The sequence below is a fragment of the Triticum urartu genome, chromosome 4 (assembly GCF_003073215.2).
Source record: "Triticum urartu cultivar G1812 chromosome 4, Tu2.1, whole genome shotgun sequence".
Taxonomy (NCBI): domain Eukaryota; kingdom Viridiplantae; phylum Streptophyta; class Magnoliopsida; order Poales; family Poaceae; genus Triticum; species Triticum urartu.
In genome coordinates this window covers 194296566-194316038 of record NC_053025.1, presented here as the reverse complement: position 1 = coordinate 194316038, position 19473 = coordinate 194296566, and positions in this window count along the sequence as shown.

The following is a 19473-nucleotide window of genomic DNA, read 5'->3' as shown; positions in this document are numbered from 1 at the left end:
CCAAATAAATGTTCACCTTGTGCGGCTTGATTTTAGAAGCCCGTGAAAATTTATTTCGGAATTTTTGGATTCCGTTTAGTATTTCTTTTTATTTTTTCTTCCGAGCGGAATAACTATAAAAAAAACGAACCGACTTCGGGCCGTACCCGAGCGGGACACCACCCGGGGGCAGCCTTTAAATAGCGCCACCCTGAGCCGCCCCAGCCCATCAGCCCCGCCTCGATCCGCGCGCCGCCAGAGCCGCCGCCGCCGACGATCCCGCCGCCCGAGGTTCATCGCGCCTCGTTTTTCATGCTGAAAAAAGAGAGAAAAAAAATAAAAAAATTCGGCGTTCGGCGTTCGTCGTTTTTCTTTTTCTCGGATTAAATCCGCGATTTTTCTGATCGCGATTCCTGATCCGATTTTCATTTTAGCTTAACTTTTCGCTCGTTTATCGGAATCAGGCGATTCAAGCGCCTAGAGTTTCGTCTCGAAACCCTCTATCCATTTAACCAACTTAAACAAGATTTTGCTACTGTAAAATTTGCCCTAGATCTAGATTACTAGAACAAAGTTGTTTTCTTTCGCAGTTTGACTTTCGTTGCTTCGTTCGATTTGATTCTTTTTGCCAACCGGAGTTCTTAAGTTGAATCTTCTGGTTAGATCTCTTATTTGAGTTTTACCTGTGCATTAGATGAGTACTTATTGTATGCTTGTTTGTTTGTCTGCGATAGAATACCCGGAGTGTGCCGCCTGTTACTTCGAATCGTTAGGTTTCGCGGATCATCAGCAAGGCAAGTAACACTTTGATCATTCCTTTTCCTACCCAGTTTTATTGCATTAGATCAAATCCTCACACATTGCATGATTAGGATCTAATTAAATTGTGGGATGGGAAGTAGTTGAGGTAGTACCTATTACCTCTTATTATCAAACCTTTGGGAGTTACTTCTACGTTTGCTTATAATGTCATGCTATGCTAGTAGACGTGGATTGGGTGAGTGATATCCATGACAGATGTGAGATTGTTAATTAATGGTTTATCTAAGGTGGCAACTTAAACACACATCTGGGTGTATTGAGGCACCTGGGTATTCCAGGACTTGCCTGTTTTCTTTTGGACCGCCACCCAGGCTCAAAGGGATCATGAGACTATTCATACTAGAAACTTCCATGTGCAGCCACAAGCTATTATTGGCTCTAGCATAGTTGACTAAGTTGTGCGAACTCTTACAGTGGTAGACTAGCATATGTAGGGGATGTAGGTGGTACGGTCTACCCGATCATAAGGTGCTAGCGCTTCTGAAAGACTATGTCTCGGTCATCCGTCTTCTCAAACACCATGTAGTGCGAGAAACCAAACGGAGGCGATCGAGTCTTGTGGGGAAATGTGCGCAAACCTCTGCAGAGTGTAATAAACTAATCATGGTTAGCCGTGTCCCCGGTTATGGACATCTTGAGTATCTAGTACTTGGATTTTCATGTGAATCTCAACATGTTACTCTAAATTAATTTTGTTGGGTTATTCTTAATGATGATGCTTAATTGGGATTGAGAATGCTGTCAACCATTCTCAATGTTTAACAACTACATGATAGTAATTAAATTTTATTCCTTTGAAGTAGGGAAAAATTGGCTTTACGCAAAACTGTAACCATAGAGCTTTCCACCAGCCAAATATGCATATAGTATAGCTGTTTCATTCCATTACTCTCTATGTGTTACCTTGCCAGCATATTCCATGTGCTGACCCGTTTTCGGGCTGCAACGTTAATGTTGCAGACTTTTCAGACGACGATTAAGGAGTTTTTAGGTCGTGGTTCTCTACTCAGTGATGCCGTTGGAGTTGATGGACTCACTTATCTTCCAAGCCTTCCGCTGTTATCGTTATTAGATGGACTTAAGCCATACTTATTGTAATAAGTTCTCTTTTAAGACACTCGATGTAATAAGTGTGTGATTCCTACTCTGTTATAAATCCTCCGAGTACTGTGTGGTGTCAGCATTACTGATCCAGGGATGACACCGGAGCACAGAGATCAGACTGTTTGAGGTCTGGTCGCTACAAGGCTTCTCTTCTATCTCTCAGGATGACGTGTTACTAAATCGTAGTTGCCTAGGATTGTTGAGTTCAAGCCTCAGTTTAGTTCCTACTACTTCCGTATGTTCATAGCTGGCCTCAAAACCTTGATATTGTGATGTTGAGTGGTTATGCCACTATTTTGCAGGATGTCTCAAATATTTTTGAGCATTTACAGTCGTTATGCTGTCCGAGTCATCCCAGGTTTCTACATAGTCTGATGCATTTGCAAATCCATTCTTTCCATTCCCGCTGCCCCTTTGGGCCAGATTAACCACACTAACCGGTGTGTTGAGGTACCACTGCCTCAGTATTTATGTTGGAGCTATTATTATGACCCTAGTTGTCTTAGAGAACCTCTCAGTAATCTAGCAATGCTTTGTATCCCAGTGTGATGATTCTGGCCATCATTCTCAAAAGCATCCCGTGATGCCATTTAGTTAGTAGGTATTCTATTCCTGGGTACTTGACCCAAGATTCACTCTACTTACCTCGTGTTGATAGTGTTGCTCGTACCTTTAGGATATTAGTAACCTTTGCGATAGTCCTCGAGGTCCGTGGTATTTCCTTCCTCCAAATACCATGAACTGCTTATGGTAGAAGTTATTTGAACCAAAGGATCACAATCAGAGTACTCTTGAGAAGTTCTCCATTCATAATTGTGACTCTGCCAGTCCTACCTCTCTGCATGGGTTATCCTGAAGAAACATGTTGAACTTGGTTTGACATACTAATCTATGCATCCACAACTCAGGAGGTTACATGTTCCTTGAGTTGACCCTCCTCAGTTGTATTCCGACCCTAGTATATCAATTGATAGTCAGGAATAGTTGTGCATTCGTGTTCATCGATGCCTATTATTCTTGTGGTCCGTCAAGCCATTCTAGTTCAGAATGACTAGGAGAAACAAACTCCAGTACCTCATCCATTTCTTGGATTGGGCCAAAGCAGTTGTATCGCAGATCAAAATGCCAATCCAGCTTATGATTCCGTTCTACCTTGAAGTATTGCCCTCTTGATGTCAGAAATGTCATAGGAATTGCACCATCTCTTATGAATTTTTGACGCAGTGATACTTCTTGCCATCATTGTTCATTCCTCGGCTCCCGTGTTATTGTAACCGGAATGCTGGCAAGTGAGTCGTGAGGTGTGAAATCAATCCTCCTAGCAACCCTGTTGCTTGGTAGTTAATGGACAATACTTTCATTCTTAGCGTGTTGGTTATTGAATCATCATCCTAAGATTGATCGTGCTACCTAGTCCATATTTCCGGTGCACTCATCGACCAATGAGTTAGGATTGTGACAATCCCTTACTCTTCTGATCATGTCGTCTTGCCTTGAAAAGCAAGATTGTTCTCGAGCTTAGAGACATATCGGTGGTTTGTGATTTTCCGGATATCTTCACGGAAGTATCACCAGGTCGTCCCCTGACCGATATGTTGAGTTCATGATCAAGTTGGCTTTCCAATAAACCACTCTTTCTCCATGAATATGTGTTGGATACCCTGAACTAGTTGGTTAAGCTAAACAACAACTTGGAGAGTTGGAAGATAAAAGCTTGTCTGACTTAGCTCGTGTCAAGGGATATCTTTTGTGTGTGTGTGTGTGTGTGTTGAAGAAAGATGATATCTTCATCGGTTGGTCCTCGTGATCAATTGTTGAACCTATTGCCTTGTCCAAACCTTGATTTGAGTGTGGGCTATCGGCAAATCAAGTTAGAACCAATGATATTCGTAATGTTGTCTTACTCGTGGTTGATTCCTCGAGCATACACTATTACATCTTTTGGTCTGACCAATACTATCACCATGTTCACATAATGGTGGAAGTCCAGTGATATGGAAATTCCGATGAGTTGCTGTTGAGCCCATCAGCAGCATTTTTTCTCCCCCATGATTCATGTTGAACATCCAGCTAGTGTTGGAAACTTGTGTAAGCATTTTCTTCATGCCCCATTCATGAAGTATATTTTTGGATGAAAGAAGTGACTTCCTCTCATTCATGTGAATTCGATGCAAGTTGCTGCCGTGAATTTGAGAAAGTCAGTTTTGCTTCCTTTGGAATCGTCCCAAGTCAGTCATGCATGTGCAAAGTATACTATGGTTTGGTAGATTAATTACCTCCACTCCATATGAATTCTGTAGCACACCAGGCCACTGATTGACTTGTTCTAGGTAAAGAAGTCTAATTTAAGTGCACAAGACTTCGATATCCTCGATGATGGTTCCCCACCTGAACTCGGTAGTATTTTATTATAAGACTACTATGTGGTCATGTTGTCTGGGACAGCGTGTTCACATGCGAGTAGCAGAACCCGCTCATGTCTTGGAGCTTGCTATCGTAGTTCATCTCCCGAGAATCTCGCAACATCATCTTGTCGATTTGTGTTGCAACTCTTCTTTTCAGACATGTTGAGTCTGAAGTATCCTATTTCTAACTAGATCTGAATTTCAGGCAGATATTGTTGGGGAACGTAGCAATAATTCAAAATTTTCCTACATGTCACCAAGATCAATCTATGGAGTCATCTAGCAACGAGGGAGGAGTGGATCTACATACCCTTGTAGATCGCGTGCGGAAGCGTTCAAGAGAATGGGGTTGATGGAGTCGTACTCGTCGTGATCCAAATCACCGATGATCCTAGCGCCGAACGGGCGGCACCTCCGCGTTCAACACACGTACGGAGCAGCGACGTCTCCTCCTTGATCTAGCAAGGGGGGAGGAGAGGTTGAGGAAGATGGCTCCAGCAGCAGCACGACGGCGTGGTGGTGGTGGAGCTGCAGTACTCCGGCAGGGCTTCGCCAAGCACTATGGAGGAGGAGGATGTGTTGGAGAGGGAGAGGGAGGCACCAAAGGCTTAGGTAAGAAGTCCTCCATCTCCCCACTATATATAGGAGGGCCAAGGGGGGGCGCCGGCCCTAGGAGATCTAATCTCCTAGGGGGGTGCGGCCAAGGGGAGGAATCCCTCCTCCCCAAGGCACCTAGGAGGTGCCTTCCCCTCCTAGGACTCTTCCTTTAGGGTTTCCCCCACCCTAGGCGCATGGGCCCTAGGGGGAAGTGGCGCACCAGCCCACTTTGGGCTGGATCCCTTCCCACTTCAGCCCATGGGGCCCTCCGGCATAGGTGGCCCCACCCGGTGGACCCCCGGGACCCTTCCGGTGGTCCCGGTACAATACCGATGACCCCGAAACTTGTCCCGAAGGCCGAAATAGCACTTCCTATATATAATTATTTACCTCCGGACCATTCCGGAACTCCTCGTGACGTCCGAGATATCATCCGGGACTCCGAACAACATTCGGGTTACTGCATATACATATCCCTACAACCCTAGCGTCACCGAACCTTAAGTGTGTAGACCCTACGGGTCCGGGAACCATGTAGACATGACCGAGACGTTCTACGGTCAATAACCAACAGCGGGATCTGGATACCCATGTTGGCTCCCACATGTTCCACGATGATCTCATCGGATGAACCACGATGTCAAGGACTTAATCAATCCCGTATACAATTCCCTTTGTCTATCGGTACGACACTTGCCCGAGATTCGATCGTCGGTATCCCGATACCTTGTTCAATCTCGTTACCGGCAAGTCTCTTTACTCGTTCCGTAACACATCATCCCGTGATCAACTCCTTGATCACATTGTGCACATTATGATGATGTCCTACCGAGTGGGCCCAGAGATACCTCTCCGTTTACACGGAGTGACAAATCCCAGTCTCGATTCGTGCCAACCCAACAGACACTTTCGGAGATACCTGTAGTGTACCTTTATAGCCACCCAGTTACGTTGTGACGTTTGGCACACCCAAAGCACTCCTACGGTATCCGGGAGTTGCACAATCTCATGGTCTAAGGAAATGATACTTGACATTAGAAAAGCTTCAGCATACGAACTACATGATCTTGTGCTAGGCTTAGGATTGGGTCTTGTCCATCACATCATTCTCCTAATGATGTGATCCCGTTATCAACGACATCCAATGTCCATGGTCAGGAAACCGTAACCATCTATTGATCAACGAGCTAGTCAACTAGAGGCTTACTAGGGACATGGTGTTGTCTATGTATCCACACATGTATCTGAGTTTCCTATCAATACAATTCTAGCATGGATAATAAACGATTATCATGAACAAGGAAATATAATAATAACTAATTTATTATTGCCTCTAGGGCATATTTCCAACAGTCTCCCACTTGCACTAGAGTCAATAATCCAGTTCACATCGATATGTGACTAACACTCAAGGTCACATCCCCATGTGACTAACACCCAAAGAGTTTACTAGAGTCAATAATCTTGTTCACATTACCATGTGATTAACACTCGATGAGTTCTGGGTTTGAACATGTTATGCTTGTGAGAGATGTTATAGTCAACGGGTCTGAATCTTTCAGATCCGTATGTACTTCACAAATCTCTATGTCATCTTGTAGATGCAGCTACTACGCTATATTTGGAGCCATTTCAAATAACTGTTCTACTATACGAATCCAGTTTACTACTCAGAATAATCTGGATTAGTGTCAAAGTTTGCATCGGCGTAACCCTTTACGACGAACTCTTTTACCACCTCCATAATCGAGAAAATTCCTTAGTCCACTAGTTACTAAGGATAACTTTGACCGCTGTCCTGTGATCCATTCTTAGATCACTCTTGTACCCCTTGACTGACTCATGGCAAGGCACATTTCAGGTGCGGTACACAGCATAGCATACTGTAGAGAGCCTATGATAAAAGCATAGGGGACGACCTTCGTCCTTCCTCTTTCTTCTGCCGTGGTCGAGCTTTAAGTCTTAACTTCATACCTTACATCTCAGGCAAGAACTCCTTCTTTGACTGATCCATCTTGAACACCTTCAAGATCATGTCAAGGTATGTGCTCATTTGAAAGTACCATTAAGCGTTTTGATCTATTCTTATAGATCTTGATGCTCAATGTTCAAGTAGCTTAATCCAGGATTTCCATTGAAAAACACTTTCCAAATAACCCTATATGCTTTCCAGAAATTCTACAACATATATTCATCAGAAATTCTATAGTGCTCCCACTCACTTCTTTGGAAATACAAGTTTCTCATATACTTTGTATAAACCCAAAATCTTTGATCATCATCAAAGCATACATTCCAACTCCGAGATGCTTACTCCAGTCCTCAGAAGGATTGCTGGAGCTTTTGCATACTTATTAGCATCTTTCAGGATTGACAAAACCTTCCGGTTGTATCACATACAACCTTTCCTCAAGAAAAACGTCGAGGAAACAATGTTTTGACATCCTATCTGCAAGATTTCATAAATAATGCAGTAATCGCTAATATAATTCCAACAGACTCTTAGCATTTCTACGAGTGAGAAAGTCTCATCGTAGTCAACTCCTTGAACTTGTCAGAAAACATCTTAACGACAAGTCGAGCTTTCTTAATGGTGATACTTACCATCATTGTCCGTCTTCCTTTTAAAATCCATATGTACCTAACAGCCTTATGACCATCAAGTAGTTCTTCCAAAGTCCACACTTTGTTTTCATGCATGGATCCTATCTCGGATTTTATGGCCTCGAGCCATTTATCGGAATACGGGCCCACCATCGCTTCTCCATAGCTCGTAGGTTCATTGTTGTCTAGCAACATGACTTCCAAGATAGGATTACGTACCACTCTGAAGTAGTACGCATCCTTGTCATCCTACGAGGTTTGGTAGTGACTTGATCTGAAGTTTCATGATCACTATCATAAGCTTCCACTTCAATTGGTGTAGGTGCCACAGGAACAACTTCCTGTGCCCTGCCACACACTAGTTGAAGAGACGGTTCAATAACCTCATCAAGTCTCCACCATCCTCCCACTCAATTCTTTCGAGAGAAACTTTTCCTCGAGAAAGGACCCGATTCTAGAAACAATCCCTTATTGCTTTCGAATCTGAGACAGGAGGTATACCCAACTGTTTTGGGTGTCCTATGAAGATGCATTTATCCGCTTTGGGTTCGAGCTTATTAGCCTGAAACTTTTTCACATAAGCGTCGCAGCCCCAAACTTTTAAGAAATGACAGCTTAGGTTTCTCTAAACCATAGTTCATACGGTGTCATCTCATCGGAATTACGTGGTGCCCTATTTAAAGTGAATGTGGTTGTCTCTAATGCCTAACCCATAAACTATCGTGGTAATTCGATAAGAGACATCATGGTATGCATCATATCCAATAGGGTGCAGTTATGATGTTCGGACACACCATCACACTATGGTGTTCCAGGCTGTATTAGTTGTGAAACAATTTCCACAATGTCTTAATTCTGTGCCAAACTCGTAATTCAGATATTCATCTCTATGATCATATCATAGATATTTTATCCTTTTGTCACGATGATCTTTCAACTTCACCCTGAAATTACTTGAACCTTTCAATAATTCAGACTCGTGATTCATCAAGTAAATATACTCAACATCTACTCAAATCATCTGTGAAGTAAGAACATAACGATATCCACTACATGCCTCAGCACTCATTGGATTGCACACATCAAAATGTATTACTTCCAACAAGTTGCTTTCTAGTTCCATGTTACTGAAAACGAGGCTTTCAGTCATCTTGCCCATGTGGTATGACTTGCATGTCTCAAGTGATTCAAAATCAAGTGAGTCCAAACGGTCCATTTGCATGGAGTTTCTTCATGCATATACACCAATAGACATGGTTCGCATGTCTCAAACTTTTCAAAAATGAGTGAGTCCAAAGATCCATCAACATGGAGCCTCTTCATGCGTTTTATACCGATATGACTTAAGTGGCAGTGCCACAAGTAGGTGGTACTATCATTACTATCTTATATCTTTTGGCATGAACATGTGTATCACTATGATCGAGATTCAATGAACCATTCATTTTAGGTGCAAGACCATTGAAGGTATTATTCAAATAAACAGAGTAACCGTTATTCTCCTTAAATGAATAACCGTATTGCGATAGACATAATCCAATCATGTCTATGCTCAATGCAAACACCAATCTCGATGGTAGAGGGAGCGTGCGATGCTTGATCATATCAACATTGGAAACACTTCCAACACATATCGTCAGCTCACCTTTAGCTAGTCTCCATTTATTCTGTAGCTTTTATTTCGAGTTACTAACACTTAGCAACCGAACCGGTATCTAATACCCTGGTGCTACTAGGAGTACTAGTAAAGTACACATCAACACAATGTATATCCAACATACTTCTATCGACCTTGCCAGCCTTCTCATCTACCAAGTATCTAGGGTAATTCTGCTCCAGTGGCTGTTCCCCTTATTACAGAAGCACTCAGTCTCGGGTTTGGGTTCAACCTTGGGTTTCTTCACTAGAGCAGCAGCTGAATTACCGTTTCATGAAGTATCCCTTTGTTCCCTTGCCCTTCTTGAAACTAGTGGTTTCACCAACCATCAACAATTGATGCTCCTTCTTGATTTCTACTTTCGCGGTGTCAAACATCGCGAATATCTCAAGGATCATCATATATGTCCCTGATATATTATAGTTCATCACGAAGCTCTAGCAGCTTGGTGGTAATGACTTCGGAGAAACATCACTATCTCATCTGGAAGATCAACTCCCACTCGATTCAAATGATTGTTGTACTCAGGCAATCTGAGCACAAGCTCAACAATTGAGCTTTTCTCCCTTAGTTTGCAGGCTAAGAAAATCGTCGGAGGTCTTATACCTCTTGACGTGGGCACGAGCCTGAAATCCCAATTTCGGTCCTTGGAACATCTCATATGTTCTGCGATGTTTCAAAACGTCTTCGGTGCCTCAATTCTAAACCGTTTAACTGAACTATCACGTAGTTATCAAAATGTGTATGTCAGATGTTCGCAACATCCACAGACGACGTTCGAGGTTCAGCACACTGAGCGGTGCATTAAGGACATAAGCCTTCTATGAAGCAATGAGGACAAACCTCAGTTTACGGACCTAGTCCGCATAATTACTACTATCAACTTTCAACTAAATTTTCTCTAGGAACATATCTAAACAGTAGAACTGAAGCACGAGCTACGACATAATTTGCGAAGACCTTTTGACTATGTTCAGGATAATTAAGTTCATCTTGTGAACTCCCACTCAGATAGACATCCCTCTAGTCATCTAAGTGATTACATGATCCGAGTCAACTAGGCCATGTCCGATCATCACGTGAGACGGACTAGTCAACATCGGTGAACATCTTCATGTTGATCGTATCTTCTATACGACTCATGCTCGACCTTTCGGTCTCTTGTGTTCTGAGGCCATGTCTGTACATGCTAGGCTCGTCAAGTTAACCTAAGTGTTTCGCATGTGTTCCGAGGCCATGTCTGTACATGCTAGGCTCGTCAACACCCGTTGTATTCGAACGTAAGAATCTATCACACCCGATCATCACGTGGTGCTTCGAAACGACGAACTTTCACAACGGTGCACAGTTAGGGGGAACACCTTCTTGAAATTTTAGTGAGGGATCATCTTATTTACTACCGTCGTTCTAAGCAAATAAGATGTATAAACATGATAAACATCACATGCAATCAAATAGTGACATGATATGGCCATCATCACTTTGCTCCTCTTGATCTCCATCTTCGGGGCTCCATGATCATCATCGTCACCGGCATGACACCATGATCTCCATCATCATGATCTCTATCATCGTGTCTTCATGAAGTTGTCTCGTCAACTATTACTTCTACTACTACAGCTAACGGTTAGCAATAAAGTAAAGTAATTACATGACGTTTATGTTGACACGCAGGTCATAAATAAATTAAGACAACTCCTATGGCTCCTGCCGGTTGTCATACTCATCGACATGCAAGTCGTGATTCCTATTATAAGAACATGATCAATCTCATACATCACATATATCATTCATCACATCCTTTTGGCCATATCACATCACATAGCATACCCTGCAAAAACAAGTTAGACGTCCTCTAATTGTTGTTTGCAAGTTTTACGTGGCTGCTATGGGTTTCTAGCAAGAACGTTTCTTACCTACGCAAAAACCACAACGTGATATGCCAATTGCTATTTACCCTTCATAAGGACCCTTTTCATCGAATCCGATCCGACTAAAGTGGGAGAGACAGACACCCGCTAGCCACCTTATGTAACTAGTGCATGTCAGTCGGTGGAACCAGTCTCACGTAAGAGTACGTGTAAGGTCGGTCCGGGCCGCTTCATCCCACAATGCCACCGAATCAAGATTGGACTAGTAACGGTAAGCATATTGAACAAAATCAACGCCCACAACTACTTTGTGTTCTACTCGTGCATAGAAACTACGCATAGACCTAGCTCATGATGCCACTGTTGGGGAACGTAGAAATAATTCAAAATTTTCCTATGTGTCACCAAGATCAATCTATGGAGTCATCTAGCAACGAGGGAGGAGTGGATCTACATACCCTTGTAGATCGCGCGCGGAAGCGTTCAAGAGAACGGGGTTGATGGAGTCGTTCTCGTCGTGATCCAAATCACCGATGATCCTAGCGCCGAACGGACGGCACCTCCGCGTTCAACACACGTACGAAGCAGCGACGTCTCCTCCTTCTTGATACAGCAAGGGGGGGGAGGAGAGGTTGAGGAAGATGGCTCCAGCAGCAGCATGACGGCGTGGTGGTGGTGGAGCTGCAGTACTCCGGCAGGGCTTCGCCAAGCACTATGGAGGAGGAGGATGTGTTGGAGAGGGAGAGGGAGGCACCAAAGGCTTAGGTAAGAAGTCCTCCATCTCCCCACTATATATAGGAGGGCCAAGGGGGGGCGCCGGCCCTAGGAGATCTAATCTCCTAAGGGGGTGCGGCCAAGGGGAGGAATCCCTCCTCCCCAAGGCACCTAGGAGGTGCCTTCCCCTCCTAGGACTCTTCCTTTAGGGTTTCCCCCACCCTAGGCGCATGGGCCCTAGGGGGAATTAGTGCCCCAGCCCACTTTGGGCTGGATCCCTTCCCACTTCAGCCCATGGGGCCCTCCGGGATAGGTGGCCCCACCCGGTGGACCCCCGGGACCCTTCCGGTGGTCCCTGTACAATACCGATGACCCCGAAACTTGTCCCGGTGGCCGAAATAGCACTTCCTATATATAATTCTTTACCTCCGGACCATTCCGGAACTCCTCGTGACGTCTGGGATCTCATCCGGGACTCCGAACAACATTCGGGTTACTGCATATACATATCCCTACAACCCTAGCGTCACCGAACCTTAAGTGTGTAGACCCTACGTGTCCGGGAACCATGTAGACATGACCGAGACGTTCTCCGGTCAATAACCAACAGCGGGATCTGGATACCCATGTTGGCTCCCACATGTTCCACGATGATCTCATCGGATGAACCACGATGTCAAGGACTTAATCAATCCCGTATACAATTCCCTTTGTCTATCGGTACGACACTTTCCCAAGATTCGATCGTCGGTATCCCGATACCTTGTTCAATCTCGTTACCGGCAAGTCTCTTTACTCGTTCCGTAACACATCATGCCGTGATCAACTCCTTGATCACATTGTGCATATTATGATGATGTCCTACCGAGTGGGCCCAGAGATACCTCTCCGTTTACACGGAGTGACAAATCCCAGTCTCAACTCGTGCCAACCCAACAGACACTTTTGGAGATACCTGTAGTGTACCTTTATAGCCACCCAGTTACGTTGTGACGTTTGGCACACCCAAAGCACTCCTACGGGTATCCGGGAGTTGCACAATCTCATGGTCTAAGGAAATGATACTTGACATTAGAAAAGCTTTAGCATACGAACTACATGATCTTGTGCTAGGCTTAGGATTGGGTCTTGTCCATCACATCATTCTCTAATGATGTGATCCCGTTATCAACGACATCCAATGTCCATGGTCAGGAAACCGTAACCATCTATTGATCAACGAGCTAGTCAACTAGAGGCTTACTAGGGACATGGTGTTGTCTATGCATCCACACATGTATCTGAGTTTCCTATCAATACAATTCTAGCATGGATAATAAACGATTATCATGAACAAGGAAATATAATAATAACTAATTTATTATTGCCTCTAGGGCATATTTCCAACAGAATATGATGGTTGGAACATTCCCACCATTTGCTTTTTGTTCCCAGCTTGCACCCCATTGTGCCAATCCTACCATGGGTTGCCCTCTCGGTAATTACTACTCAGGATTATCTTCAAAGTGGGCTTACCATGGGTCCATCCATGTCCAATGATAAGCAAAAATCATCCATTGTGTTGTCTTCAACAAGGTAGTCCACATCATCCATTCTAGTATGAGTATGCCATTTCTTCAAGCTCCTTCACACGATCGTTTGTGATTGCCTCAGGCTGGTGAGAAGAGTTTCAATGATCTCTGAATCAAAAGTAATTATTTTTGCCACTTAAGGGAATATTTTTGCGAGTCACCTTCCTTAAGATGTCTCGTTATTGTATCATGGCAATTATCTCGTCGCTACTTTGAAACCATGCACCATCCTACTTAAGCATGAAATTGTTGCCTGCCAAATTGAACCTTTATCATCCGCTTCTTTCCATAACTCTTGATGTGTGTTTGTGTCTCAACTCAAGAGAGTTACTGTGTCTCATCCCGTGAGTTGATCATGCATTGCTCGATCTTCGAGAAGATCATTTTCTGTAGAATCTCTTGTCGTCATTGAGTTGAATGAAGATTTTGAAAGCAAAGACGTCAAGGTCAAATTTGAAGCAATGAATCAACATCCTCGAGAAGACCAGTTGGATCGAGAAGATTGTGATAGTTTTGTGACCCCCTTCCTTCTTACCTCATGTCTTGAATCTCGAGACGAGATTCTTATTTAGTAGGGGTGAGTTGTCACATCCCTAGCTTTACCTTGACCTAGACTAGCTAGTCATGTGTGCATCATGTTTAAATTTCAATGAATTTGAATTGGGGACATGTGAAAGCCTCAGAAATCATTTCTGGAAATGACCAAGATAAAAATTGCTCGAAATAGGTCCAAGAAAATGTTCATGTTTCTCTCTGAAAATATTGGTAAGAGGTAAAATTCAAACCAATATTTTTAGGAGCTCATGAGTATTTATTTTGGGCATTTGGAACTAATGCAATAACTATTTGCATTGGATATATATATATATATGTTATATATTTCATATATGTCCAATAATTCTGGGTAAATGTGAGGGACTCTGGAATAATCCAAATAGTCTCTACGAAATTTATCAGAAGCATATAAAATGATTTAGTGCAGAGACTAAATCAAAACAAACAGAACAAAATAGAAAAACAGAAACTAAATTAGAAAGCAGAGGAGAGAGAGATAGGAACCTCACCTGGGCTTACCTTGTGTGCAGGCCCATGTGGCCAGCCCAGCCCACCTGGCCTTCTGCCAGTCGTCCTCTACCTTAGGACAGAAGGCAGAGGGCGTGTGCCTATAGCGCGTCGACACGCGCCAGCCACCTCCTCCCTGCCTGGCTGCCCCCTCCTCCCCTGGATGTCTCTCGCGATGCCACGCACCCCCTGCACCGCTCCCCTCTCCCCCTGGACCCCTTCCCCTCCTCTGCTCTCTCTCCACACGCGCCCGAGCGGAGCTCATCGCCACCGACGCCGTTTACCGCGGCCACAGCCACCCCCTTGCTCCCTTGACCTGTCCAAGAGCTCCGGGACGTCTTCCTCATCCTCTCCACCAAGCCATGGAACTACGGATGCGCCACAACGTCGCCAGCATCGCCGGCCACCATGGATCCTCTCCATTGATCCGAGAGCTACCGGACGTCCTCGAGCCCGCTAACCATCCCTGCAGCTCCGCGGTGAGCCGCTGACCCGATTCCCCCTTGCCCCGTCGTCCCTAGCATCCTATAGTTGCCGTCATCGTGAACCCGAGCTCCGGTCGCCGCCATGGACGGTGAGCTTCATGCTCTCGAGCTCCTCCACCTGCGCTAGTTGCCTCCGCGTGTTCCTGGTGATCCCGTAAACCCGTAGAGCTCATTGGCCGCGCCCACCGTGCCCCGTAACGCCTCACGCATGGATGCCCGAACTCCGGCGGCCACCCGGCTCGTCGCCGCCGCTGTTACACACACCCCCAGCACACCACGTGGCCACCACCGGATGCGCCGCACTTCCAGCTCGCTGTATCTGCAAACCGCGCGTGAAGTGATGCCCTGTAGCATCGTCCCGAGAAACGCCGGCGAGCCACCGTCGCGGGATTTGGTCACCGGCGGCTAAACGTCGTTCGCTGACGTGGCACATCATTAGCTGCCTAAGCACACCACTAACCACCCTCTGGCCCACTGGCAGCCGGGCCCCGCTGCCAAATTAACCACGGTTTAGTTTTTGTTTAGCTCTAATTAAACACAGTGGCCCCACGCGTCAGCTTTGACCATGCTGACGTGGCTGTTGACCTGGGCCCACTAGTCAGCCTCTATTCCTGCCCTGTTACGCTGACGTGCGGGTCCCACTGGTAAGGTTTGACCTGGACCAGCCCCTGTTGACTTGTTGACGTCGTCATGACGCGGTGCTGACACAGTAATGCTTCCTGGGATTTTAATAAATCAGAAATGATTTATTATTTTCAGAAAATATCCAAAACTTTGAAAAAAATCAAAGAAATTCAACCGTAGCTCAGAATGAAATAATTTATATATGAAAAATTATCAGAAAAATTCAAGGAATCCATCTGTACCTTTTTCATGCATGCTTGAACTATGTTTGTCCTCTGTTTTGGACAAAACAAATAAAGGGCATTTAAATAATCATATATGGAGTTGGAATTTGAATCATGTATTCAAACCAACCTCATTTAAATCATAGCTAGATGCATTAGCTCAAATCACAGCATATTGCCACGTCATGATCATGCATCATATTGTGGCATTGCATTGATTGTGTTCTTTCTTAGTTGCCGGTGTTTGTTCCCCCTCAGTAGACGCTGATCCGGCGATGAGTTCGATGACACCGATGAAGAGCTATAATATCTTCAGAAGTGCCAGGCAAGCAAAACCCCCTTGTTCATTCCGATACAATCCCGCTCTCTCGCTCTTGCTCTCTTTTACTGCATTAGGACAACAACGATTCAACTATTACATGCTGCGGTAGTTGAACCCCTTTCCTCTGCATGACCTGTCATTGCCACAGTAAAAAGATGAAACCCACTAGCATGAGTAGGAGTTGTTTGAGCCCTGATATGCCTACTCATTCATGCTTGTTTGTCATGCCTGCTACTACTTAGAGTTGAGTCAGTTCTGATTCATCGGGGATGAATTGGAATGTGGTGAACATGTCCTACCGTTGAGAGCTAAGTGTGTGAACACGATTTGGTAAAGGTAGCGGTGAGAGGCCATGTAGGAGTACATGGTGGGTTGTCTCATTGTAGCCGTTCTTAGGAACTGAGTTCTGTGTTTGTGATCCATGAACAGTTACTACCACACATTGGGTTCCGGTAACTCGACCCCTCTCAACTTATTAATCAACTCGATCTTTGTCCAGGAGTTGCAACTAGTTTCTGGTGTTTGTAGGTAGTGTTAGTAGTCTACCAAGTGGCACCCGGTACAGGTGGGCTTGGGACAGGCTAGGCACAGTGGCCCGGTGTACCAAGTGGCACCCGGATGGTGGGCTTGGGAACCCTGTACACATTGTTTGGGGCCGTAAGCGACATCCCGGCCGGATCTCCTTGCGGATGGAACCCGAATAGGCGATATACCTGGACTAGAGACTTGTGTGGTTAGTCAGGTCGTGGCCTACTCCCTCACCAGGCTTCTGCTTGAAGGTTGCCGAGATACATGACGTGTACATGGTGGTAAGTGGCGAGAGCGTCTGTGAAGAAGTACACCCCTGCAGGGTTATCATTATCTATTCGAATAGCCGAATTCCTAGGATATGGAAACTTGGACCCCTTGCATCGTTCATAGACAAGTGAAAGTGGATACTCTAAAATGTGCAAGATAAGCGTGAGTGCTATGGATGGCGTTCTCGTAGGGAGACGGGAGCGGATCCATAGTGGTGTATTGATATGGTGAATATGTGGACTCGTGTGCGCCACCTCAAAAGAGTTACTTGCAGTCGTAGTTCAGGATAGCCACCGAGTCAAAGCTGGCTTGCTGTAGTTAAACTCCACCACCCCTTTCTTGATACTGATGCATATGTAGCTAGTTCTAATGTAAGTCTTGCTGGGTACATTTGTACTCATGTTTGCTTAATTTATGTTTTTGCAGAGAGACTTCAGTCTCGCTAGTAGTTCCGTGTGGACTTCGATGTTTAGCTTGATACCTCAGCTACGATCTTGTGCCCTCGGCAGGATCTGGTAGATAGTCAGGCTTCTCAGCCTTTTTCATTTGTAGAAGTCTGTACTCAAACATGTTAAGCTTCCGCATGTGCTTTGACTTGTATGCTCTGAATGTTGGGTCATGAGACCCATGTTTGTTTTATCTGGCTCTTCGGAGCCTAATGAATAAATACTCTGAGTCGTAGAGTCTTGTTGTGATGCCATGTTGTATTGCACATATTGAGCATATTGTGTGTATGATTGAAATGCTTGGTATGTGTGGGATCCGACAACCTAGTTGTTTATCCTTGGTAGCCTCTCTTATGGGGAAATGTAGTCTTGTGCTTCCATGAGCCATAGTAGTCCGCTACAGCCTAGTTCACGAGAGTCCTGCTAGCCCAGCACTACTGCTCTGGAACACTTGACTGGCCGACATGTGATTCACTTCGTTCCTGTGTCTGTCCCTTCGGGGAAATGTCACACGGTGACATCCGCAGTCCTGCCTAGCCTGCTACAGCCCGGTTCACCGGAGTCCTGTTAGCCCAATGCTACAGCCCGGATTCGCACGCTGCTGACCGACATGCTCGATGTTGATTCATGTATGCCTGAGTTCACGACTAGTCATGTCGGCCCGGGTTCTCTGTCATATGGATGCTAGCGACACTATCATATATGTGAGCCAAAAGGCGCAAACGGTCCCGGGCCATGGTAAGGCGGCACCCATGGGAATACCGTGCGTGAGGCCACAAAGTGATATGAGGTGTTACAGGCTAGATCGGTGTGACTTAGAATCGGGGTCCTGACATAGGATCTCTTAACATGTGGGTTTTGGGAAGTAGTTGATGAGGTAGAACCTATTGCCCTGTTTATTATCAAATCCTTGGGAGTTACTTCTACGTTATGCTTATATTGCCATGCTATGCTCGTAGACGTGGTTTGGGTTTGAGAGTATCCATGACAGATGTGAGTTTGTTAATTAATGGTTCAACTTAAGGTGGCAACTTTAACACACATCTGGGTGGGTTGCTTGTGGTCACCTGGGGTTATACCAGTGTTGTCCTAGGAGATCCCGGGGTTATACCGTGTGATCCTCCTATGGTCCGCCACCCAGGCTCAAAGGGATCATAAGATTATTCATGCTTGAAACTTCTGTGTGCAGCCATAAGATATTATGGGCTCTAGCATAGCGGAGTAAGTTGCATGACCTCTTTCAGTGGTAGACTAGCAGATGTAGGGGATGTAGGTTGGTACGGTCTACCCGGGGTTAGAGCTAATGCTTCTGAAAGACTGTGTCTCGGTCATCCGTTTCTCAAACACCATGTAGTGCGAGAAATCCAACGGAGGAGATTGAGTCTTGTGGGGAAAAGTGCGCAAACCTCTGCAGAGTGTATAAACTAATCATGGTTAGCCGTGTCCCCGGTTATGGACATCTTGAGTATCTGGTTCTTGAATTATCCTATGGATCTCATCACTTTAAACTAATTTGTTGGGTTGATAGTTACTTCCAATTGGGATTGAGATGGGGGTACCATTATCAATGTTGTTTCAACTACCATGATAGGTAAATAAAATATATTCCTTTGTTGTAGGGAAAAATTGGCTTTTCGCAAAAACAGTGTAACCATAGAGCCACCACCAGCCATATATGCATGTAGTGATAGCATTTATCTGTTCTTTGCTCTACTGTGTTATTATGCCAACATATTCCATGTGTTGACCCGTTTTCGGGCTGCAACATATCATGTTGCAGACTTTTCAAATGACGAGTAAGGTGCCATAGGTCGGTTGTCGTGCACTCAGCTATGCCATTGGAGTTGATGGACTCACTTTATCTTCCAAGTCTTCCGCTGTTATCTTATTTAGATGGCCTTAAGCCATATTTATTGGTAATCTTTTGAGACATTCGATGTAATAAGTGTGTGATTGCTACTCTGTTATAAATCCTTCTAGTACTGTGTGTGTGTCAGCATTACCGATCCAGGGATGGCACTGAAGCATAGAGACTTGACCGTCTGAGGTCGGGTCACTACAAGATGGTATCAGAGCACACACTGAATGTAGGACATGACCACTAAGATGAGCCATAGATCACTCTTCTCTACTCATTTCTGATCCCTCTCCATTTTCTACTCTTTAGGATGGCAGACCCAAGGAACAA